The sequence below is a fragment of the Pan troglodytes genome, chromosome 8 (genome assembly GCF_028858775.2).
Source record: "Pan troglodytes isolate AG18354 chromosome 8, NHGRI_mPanTro3-v2.0_pri, whole genome shotgun sequence".
Classification (NCBI taxonomy): domain Eukaryota; kingdom Metazoa; phylum Chordata; class Mammalia; order Primates; family Hominidae; genus Pan; species Pan troglodytes.
The window spans coordinates 113863085-113871146 of record NC_072406.2 but is presented as its reverse complement, the minus strand read 5'-3'; the positions used below and the strand labels follow the sequence as shown (position 1 = coordinate 113871146).

General features: G+C 54.4%; 1 long non-coding RNA gene across 1 annotated transcript; it reads left to right on the top strand.

Moving 5' to 3' along the window:
* The first annotated feature begins 1936 nt into the window (after positions 1 to 1936).
* LOC107966819 (uncharacterized) lies at positions 1937 to 6267 on the top strand. Its single transcript, XR_001706807.4, has 4 exons — positions 1937 to 2044; positions 2270 to 2394; positions 5327 to 5406; positions 5993 to 6267. It is a non-coding gene; the product is annotated as an uncharacterized LOC107966819 (long non-coding RNA).
* Positions 6268 to 8062: the final 1795 nt, after the last annotated feature.

The following is an 8062-nucleotide window of genomic DNA, read 5'->3' as shown; positions in this document are numbered from 1 at the left end:
CGTGTGGACTGGTGAGACTGGTGTCCCGCCACACCGAGGGAGAGCCCAGGCCCCACGGCAGTTTCCTGAGTGCAGAGCTGGCCCAGCCTTCATCGCTGAGGCCTCCCATTAGGGCTGCTCCTGCTTCCTTCCTTGTGGATGCCCTGGGCTGGTCCCACAGCCCAGCTACTGAGCCAGTCTAGAAACCTCGCTCCTCTAGGGCTCTGTCCATTGGCATCTCCTGGGGTAGGGAGCAACCCAAGGCTTCCTCCCACAGTTTCAGGCCCAAGTCCCAGGTTTAGCCCACCCCGGCAGATCAGGAATTTCGAGGCTTAGTGGGAAGCCTGGCAGTAAAGGCTGGCCTGTCCAGCCACCTCTCGTGGCCTGCCACAGGCGGTGAGGGGCTCTGGAGAGAGTGGGTTTCTGCTGGTGCGTAGACACGAAGGGGCCCTAGATGTCTCTCTTCCAGTTCCCCCAGCTCTTAGCGCCTCCTCCTCTGCTCCCTTCCCCCTTTAATTAATTCTGGGTAAGCAGCCTGGCTTTATGGTGCAAGGAGCTGGGGTCTCACTGTGGGAAAAGTCACACCTTCTGAGCAGCTTCTGATGCCATGCAAATGAAGGGACCGTCCAGGAAACGCTTTCATCTGCACGGTCTCCTGTCCAGCCCCTAGCCCAGTAATTACCCACATTTCATTTGTTTGAGAGCAATTCCTGGGGGAAGGCACTGAGTAGGAGGGAGTCTGGGGCAGGGGGTGGAATGTCAGGCTCTCTGCCTGTGATCCTGGCCACAACGTGGGGACAGGCTGGGCCAAGGCTGGTCACTGGCTAAAGCTAATCCTCATGCCCCCAGGTTGGGGAGGCCTGAGTCCTCCAGGGTGGTGGCAATGGGATTGTGCCATGTTTACATCTTGGAAGAAGAAGGGAGCTCTCCAGAGAGCCAGACCTGCCTTCTAGAAAGAGACACCTGGATAGGGAAAGGTGAGGTGGAGGGGGACAGAAGGGTGGGACCTGGTCCTTGAGGTTGCCTGCAGCTTTGGGAAGAGGTTGACTCCCAGTAGGACCCCAGGCCAGGGACCCATGGGAGCTGCGCCCAGAGCACTGGGGCTAGGCCGGGCTAGAGCACCCATCAACTTGTTTATCTTTGAGCCGCTGCCTCCACAGAGCCCTCACTAACAGGGTTTTACAGCCCACTCAAGCTGCAACTGGCCAAGAATCAATCATTACCGGCACTTAGTGGTTTGATAGTTAACAGCCTGAACTGAAGCCAAACTGGTTGTTAACTGTGATAACAACTGATTTCAAGGGGTTATTGCCGGCCCAATATGCTCAGCCCATTTATTTCGGGGAAAACAAGCAGGGAGCTGTTGCAAGGCCCAGAAAAGGGAGGAGGACTGGGCTTCTCTCAGCCAAAAGGCCCCGTGCCACTCTGTCCCAGAGTTGGTGCTGGCTACGAGGGCCTAGGGGCGGGCTGAGGGCTGCTTCAAGGCTTGACCGTGCACACCCACTGAGGGCCTGCGTGTGAGCCCAGCCGATCCACACACTAGGCCCTCTCCAGCCTTCCCTCTCCCCAGTCCTCACTTCAATTCTCCTCCTGCCTCCTCCCCATGACGCCCCAGAAGGGCGGTCTCCATGAGGAGGAACCCAGGCCCAGTGGCCAGGCGTCTACTTGTGCCCACTCAGCAGCTGGGGCTGCACCCTCTGGCTCATTCCTTCCTCACCCAGGGCTCCCAGAGTCCTGCCAAGTACAAGCCAGAAATGCCTTTCCTTTCAAAGCCAGCAAAGAGTCCACTTGGGTCTTGACTAGAAAGAATGAGCAAGAGTTCTCTCTTTCCACAGCACTAGGTCCCGCCTCTACCCCTCCCTTCCTCCCTCAGCCAAATGGAAGCAGGTGAGGCCAGGGTCAAGCATCATTCTAGAATGTTGCTGCTACAAAGGGCCTCAGGAGTTCCCCACCCTCCACAGATGACAACTGCAGCCCAGACGACCCATGGCTAGGGTCAAAGCTGGTGCTGTCCTAGAAATTGGGTCTCCCCTCCCAGATCCAGGCTGCCTCCTGCAGGCTGCAGGTCTTTCCCTAATTCCATTCATTCATTCAGTAAATGTTGACTGAGTGCCTATGATGTGCCAGGCTCTGTCCTGGGTGAGGGGACAGAGCAGAAAATAAGACACAAAAATGCCTGTTACTCTGGAGCCCATATTCTAGTGAGGGAGGACACATCAGTCAGTGACAACCACCACATAGACCAACCCAGATTCAAAAAACACCTTCTTGGATTCTTCCCTGTTTCTAGCCTCTGACATCCAGCCATCTCAATATTCCAGAGAAGAGGATGAGTGTGAAGGGTGGTGGCGATTTTAAACAAGGTGATCAGGAAGACCTTGTGGATAACTTCGGGTCTGAGCACACTCCATCAGGGTAAGACATTCCCCTACCTGGGGGAGGACGATCCAGGTGGAGGGAGCAGCCACTGCAAAGGCACACTGCATTAGGGGGACAGGAAGGAGGCCACCACGGCCGCGGCACAGCTACGGGAGGATCTAGGGGGTGTGCAGTTGGGGGTTGGGGGTAGTAGAGAATGACAGAAACTGAGGTGAGGTCACAGAGACAGAAGGGGTGCAGAGACCTTTTGGCAAAGGGCAGATCCTGTGGGGCCATTGAAAAGACTTCAGCTTGACTCTGGATGAGACTGCAAACCACTGAGGATTTTTTTTTTTTTTTAAACAGAGTCCCCCTCTGTCACCCGGGCTGGAGTGCAATGGTGTGATCTCGGCTCACTGCAACCTCTGCCTCCTGGGTTCACGCGATTCTCTTGCCTCAACCTCCCAAGTAGCTGGGATTACAGGCATGGGATTACACACATAGCTAATTTCACTGAGGGTTTTCAACAGTAGAGTGACATGATCTGAATTAAGTTTTCCCAAGGTTGCTTTGGCTGCTGTGTTGAGACTAGAAGGTAGCAGGGCAAGGGAGACCAGTTATGAGGTTACCGCAATAATCAGGTGAGAGATAGTAGTGAATGGAAGATGGTCAGGAGAGAGTGGGGTTTTGGACATTTTTCGCAAGTAGAGATGGCAGGATTTGCTGATGGATTTGGATGTGGCTTGTGCGGAAAGAGAGGAGTCTAGGAGTTTCCCATGGTTTCCGGCTTGAGCAACGAAAAAGATGGAGGTGTCATTCACTGAGATGGGGGAGATTCCAGGATGGGCAGATTTGGAGGGGGAAGGGTAGGAGTTTGGTTTTGCACATGTTACATCTGAGCTGACTACATATGTATTCAAGAGGAGATGAGTAGGCAGTTGTGTGTGAGTCTGGAATTCAGGGGAGAAGTCTAATGTGAAGATAGCAATCCGGGAGTGTTCAGCACACAGATGATTTTCAAAGCCAGGAGACAGGATGGATTCCTTAGGGAGTGAGCAGAGATGGAGAAGAGGAGCCGGCCAAGCCTCAGTGTGCTCCAAAAATTTAGAGGACAGGTGAAGAGGGAGAACTGGCAAAGAAGACTGAGACCGTGTGGCCCACGAGGTAGGCAGGGGGAAAAGCAGAGAGTGCTGTGGCCTGATGACCTAGGGGAAGGACAGAAGGATTCTGAGTCCGGAGCTTTACCTGGGGCTAGGGAAAAGTTTCATGTCATCCTGCCTCCCTACTCCTTACCCCCCACTCAACCCCAGGGCTGAGAGGAGGTGGCCAAAAAACGGGGCTGGTTTAACCTGGGAGCATCACCCTTGCCTCTCATCAGCAGTTCCTGCTGGCTTTCCCTCCAGAACATCTCTCCAGTCCAATCCATCCACCACCCACCCTATCTACCTATCTACTGCTACCACCCTGCTCCAAGCCATCATCAGTTCTTGTCTGGTTTATGGCAGTACCCACCCCCAACCTCAATTGCTCTTCCTGGTTCCTGTCTTATCCCCCTACAATCCATTCTGCACTCAGAAGCCAGAATTTTCAAGACGCAAATCTGATTGTGTTACTCCCACCATACCTACACTTGAATTCAAACTCATTTTCAGGCCAGCACAAGCCTCTCCATGCTCTGCCTGTGGAACTCCACTACTTCCCACCCTCCCTCTTGCCTGCTGCTCCCTGGACACACTTCCTCCAGCTTCTCTAACAAGCCCAGGGAGCCTCAGAGCCTTTGCACTTGCTGTTCTTGCCACTTGGAATGTCTTTCCTCCAAATCACTGGCTGGCCGACTGCGTGATGTGGGTCTCTCCGCTCTCACTGTCTGCCTTTTTTTGAGGGGCGGGGGGATGGAATCTTGCTTTGTCGCCCAGGTTGGAGTGCAGTGACATGATCTTGGCTCACTGCAACCTCCGCCTCCCGGGTTCAAGCGTTTCTTGTGCCTCAGCCTCCTGAGTAGCTAGGACTACAGGCAGGCGCCACCCCACCCGGCTAATTTTTTTTTGTACTTTTATTAGAGACAGGAGTTCACCATGTTGGTCAGGCTGGTCTCAAATTCCAGACTTCAAATGATTTGCCCGCCTCAGCCTCCCAAAGTGCTGGGACTACAGGCAGGCGCCACCATACCCGGCTAATTTTTTGTTTTTGTTTTTTTGTACTTTTATTAGAGACAGAATCTCACCATGTTGGTCAGGCTGGTCTCGAATTCCAGATCGCAAATGATCCGCCCGCCTCAGCCTCCCAAAGTGCTGGGACTACAGGCAGGTGCCACCACGTTTGGCTAATTTTTTTTTTTTTTTTTTTTGTATTTTTAGTGGAGATGAGGTTTCACCATATTGGCCAGGCTGGTCTCAAACTCCTGACCTCAGGTGATCCACCTGCCTCGGCCTCCCAAAGTGCTGGGATTACAGGCGTGAGCCACTGTGCCCGGCCTGTGCTTTATTTTCTACGTTACACTTATCACTGTCTGATCTTATCCTGATTTTTTATTTACTTGCTTTTGGTCTACTCTACCCTTACCTCCCAGGAGAGCAGGAACTTTGTTTGAATCGCTCATTGATGAAAGCCCAGTGCCTATAATGGTGCCCAGCACATGGTGGGTGTTCAGCAAGCATTTGTGCAAGCAATCCACATAGAGCAGGTTCTGAGGCAGCTGCGGAGAAGGCAGGCTGGGAGTCCTCTGTATCCAGGCCATGGGTCAGGCGTTAGGAAATGTCTGAAGGGCAGGGAGACCTGAGGATGGTCCTGGGATGGGTGACTTCTCTTCGCCCATCTGACATGCACTGCTTACTGAAAAAGGTCCAAGGCTGTCTGGCACAGGCCCCCCATCATTTTCTCAAGCTGCAACAAATGTCTCCAAAACCTGGACAGGCAGACATCTAGGCAGGGCCTATTGGGCTGGACATCTCAGAACCTTCCCAAATTCTGCTTTCTTCATCGCCATCAGGTTTCCGTAGCAACCAGAGGACTTCACAGGAGAGAGTGAAGGGGAATTAAGAGCCAGAGAGAGCAGAGGAGAGAGGAGGAGTAAGTGGTAGCAAGACAGATGGGGAGCTGGCAGGAACTCCAGGGGGATCCCCAAGTCCCATGTTGCCGTGGAGGGTTGTGCCAATAGGTTCCTTTGGTTGCCCCCTTCCCCATCTGGATCTCTTGCTGACCCTCAAGAAGTAACTCTCCATCTGGGCAGTCCCCAGAGCTGACCCCTCATGCAAAACCCACCCCCTCCCTGCTGGCAGGCCCTGAGCGAGGCTCCGGCTCCCTCTGCGGTCTAGCTCCCTCCCTAGCCCCTCTCTTGGCAATAGTGGAACTGGCTGCAGCCCCTGGGTGGGTTTGGGGAGCGTTTCCTGCCATTCCTTCCCTGGCCGTGTATGGAGCAGTGGGTATTGGGGGAGGACAGTCAGCACTCTGCCCTGCTGACCAAGGTCCCCACCATTGGCATTTGGAGATATGGCCAGGTCCCCCAGTCATGAAGACTCAGATGGGCTGTAGGTAAGGGCCTGGCTGGAGGTGCTCAGAACAAGGGCCCAGGCCTGGGCATGGCATTCAGGGAGCACAGAGAAGCCTGAATAGAGCTCTGGCCAGTGTGCTGCCTTGCATTCCCTTGACCCCATAGGTCCGGAAGATGCCTGGCTTGGGACCCGAGAGTGGCAGAATAGCAAAGCCTGCAGCAGCCACAGCACTGTGGTCCTGAGACCCAGGCCAACTTCCTAGAGGACTGGTCGGTGACTTCAGAGGGTAGGGGTGGCCTGGGCCAACACCCAATTCCAGCTGTCCCTATGACCCCATACATGCAGCCCCCCGAAAACCCAGATTCCAAAACCACCTTCTTGGACTCTTCCCTGTTTCTAGCTTCTGACATTCAATCATCTCAATATGACAGATATCACCAAGTCCTGCAGAATATTTCTTCACAAAGAACTGCCCCCTGTCCCATCATAAAGACACCTGGGCCACCCCATGCTCTTCCAACCCATCTCCCTGCCCAGTCTCTCCCTGGGCTTTTTCTATACCCTCCCCCTCCCGCCCTCTGCAAGGAGCCCTTGGTAATGAAGAGCAAACTCATAAAACATTCATCCTGGGTAATACACCATGTAGGAGCTGCCTGATCTCAGTTCTGATAGAACAGGCCAGGTCAGCAGGACGCTGAGGCTTAGGCTTCTGAGGGTTTGGGCTGACTTCTCTACCTTGGGCTCAAGTTCCAGCCACTTCCCTTAAGGCAGGTCTTATCTTCCCTGGGGTGCTGGGGGTGGGGGCTCCTGAGCTGAGTGGCAGAGGAGGTTCCTGAGAAGGGATGAGAGCAGCCCAGGGAGGGAGGGTGGCTGCTAGGGGTGTCCTTAAATGAGGTGTGATGGGTAGCTGGGGCTCTGGGAAAAAGAGCTTGACGACAAGGTGAGCCGAGTGACCAAATGGCTAAAGCCACAGCTTTGTGCTGAGTGTGGGGGGCGGTCAGAGCCTAAGCAGGTGGTGTTTAAAGTTGCTATTTTGGCCTGGGCAACCCTGGTATGAGTGTGTATGAGTGTGTGAGGGATGAGAGAGTCTGGTATTGGTGGCAGGCCCTGTGCAAGAAACTGGCCCCAGGAAGCAGGCCCCCATCTGGGCACTTTCATCAGACCAGCGGGGTAGGTAGACAGAGGGAATGTAAAGAAAAGGGGATTTTCCTTTTTTTCACTCCCCCCCACCCCTGGCATTTGCTCTGACACTGCTGTGGCATCCTCCAGGCCTCAGCAGAGTCAGAGAAGGAAGTCAGAGGAATGGCCACAGGGACAGCCAGAAATCAGAAGTGGCTTGGTGTGAGGGTGAGGGGCAAGGGCTTTGGAGTCCAGCAGCCCTGAGCTTGAACCCTGGCTCTGTCACTGCCTGGTCATTTAACCGGGGCAAGTCAGCTCACTTCTCCCAGCCCCCACTTCCTCACCTGCACAACAGGGAATCACTCCACCATAGGAGTTGCCAGGACTGAGTTAAAATGAGTGTGTCAAGTGTCCAGCGGGTACCTTAACAATGCTTCCTAACAGTGATGGTGGCTACTGCCGGGAGGGAATCTGGGAGACGGGGTGGGCCACCTGAGCCAAGTCCCTGGGAGCCCAGGTTTGCACAGTGGCATCATCAGAGAGCCACCGAGGAGCAGAGTCTGTAAGGAGGCTGCTTCCCTGGGGAAAGAGCTCTGGCAGCCAAGGGCCTAAGGCAGCCAGGAGGCTGGGAAAGAGGCTGGGCAAGGTCCCTCATGCACACAGAGACTGACTGGCCTCTCCCCATCCCTTCCACTCATCCAAGCAGGTGTGGCTGCCAAAGGCCCCGGCCCCTGAAGGCCTGGGAGAACTGAGATGGACGGATGATGTGGTGGCTGCAAGGGGGATGGTTTCCCTGCTTATCCTGGGGGCCAGTGTGCACGTTCTTGCCTCTCTATCCCTCAGACCTGGCTTTGCCTCCCGCCCCTCTCACTCCAAATAAGCCCAGGCAAATTGGCGAAAAGTCAAGCCTGAGTTGCTGGAGTTGGGAAAAACAGAACAAGAGAGAAGCACTGAGAACACAGCTGACATTCAAGGCTCTGACCTTTCCTCTAGCCAAATGCGAAGGCTTTCCTTTCCCTAGTGCCTTGCATTGATTCACGAAGGGTTTACTGAGCACTTCCTATATGCCAGGCAGTAGAGTGTTGGGAAGCAATGGTGCACAGCTTGGATAGATC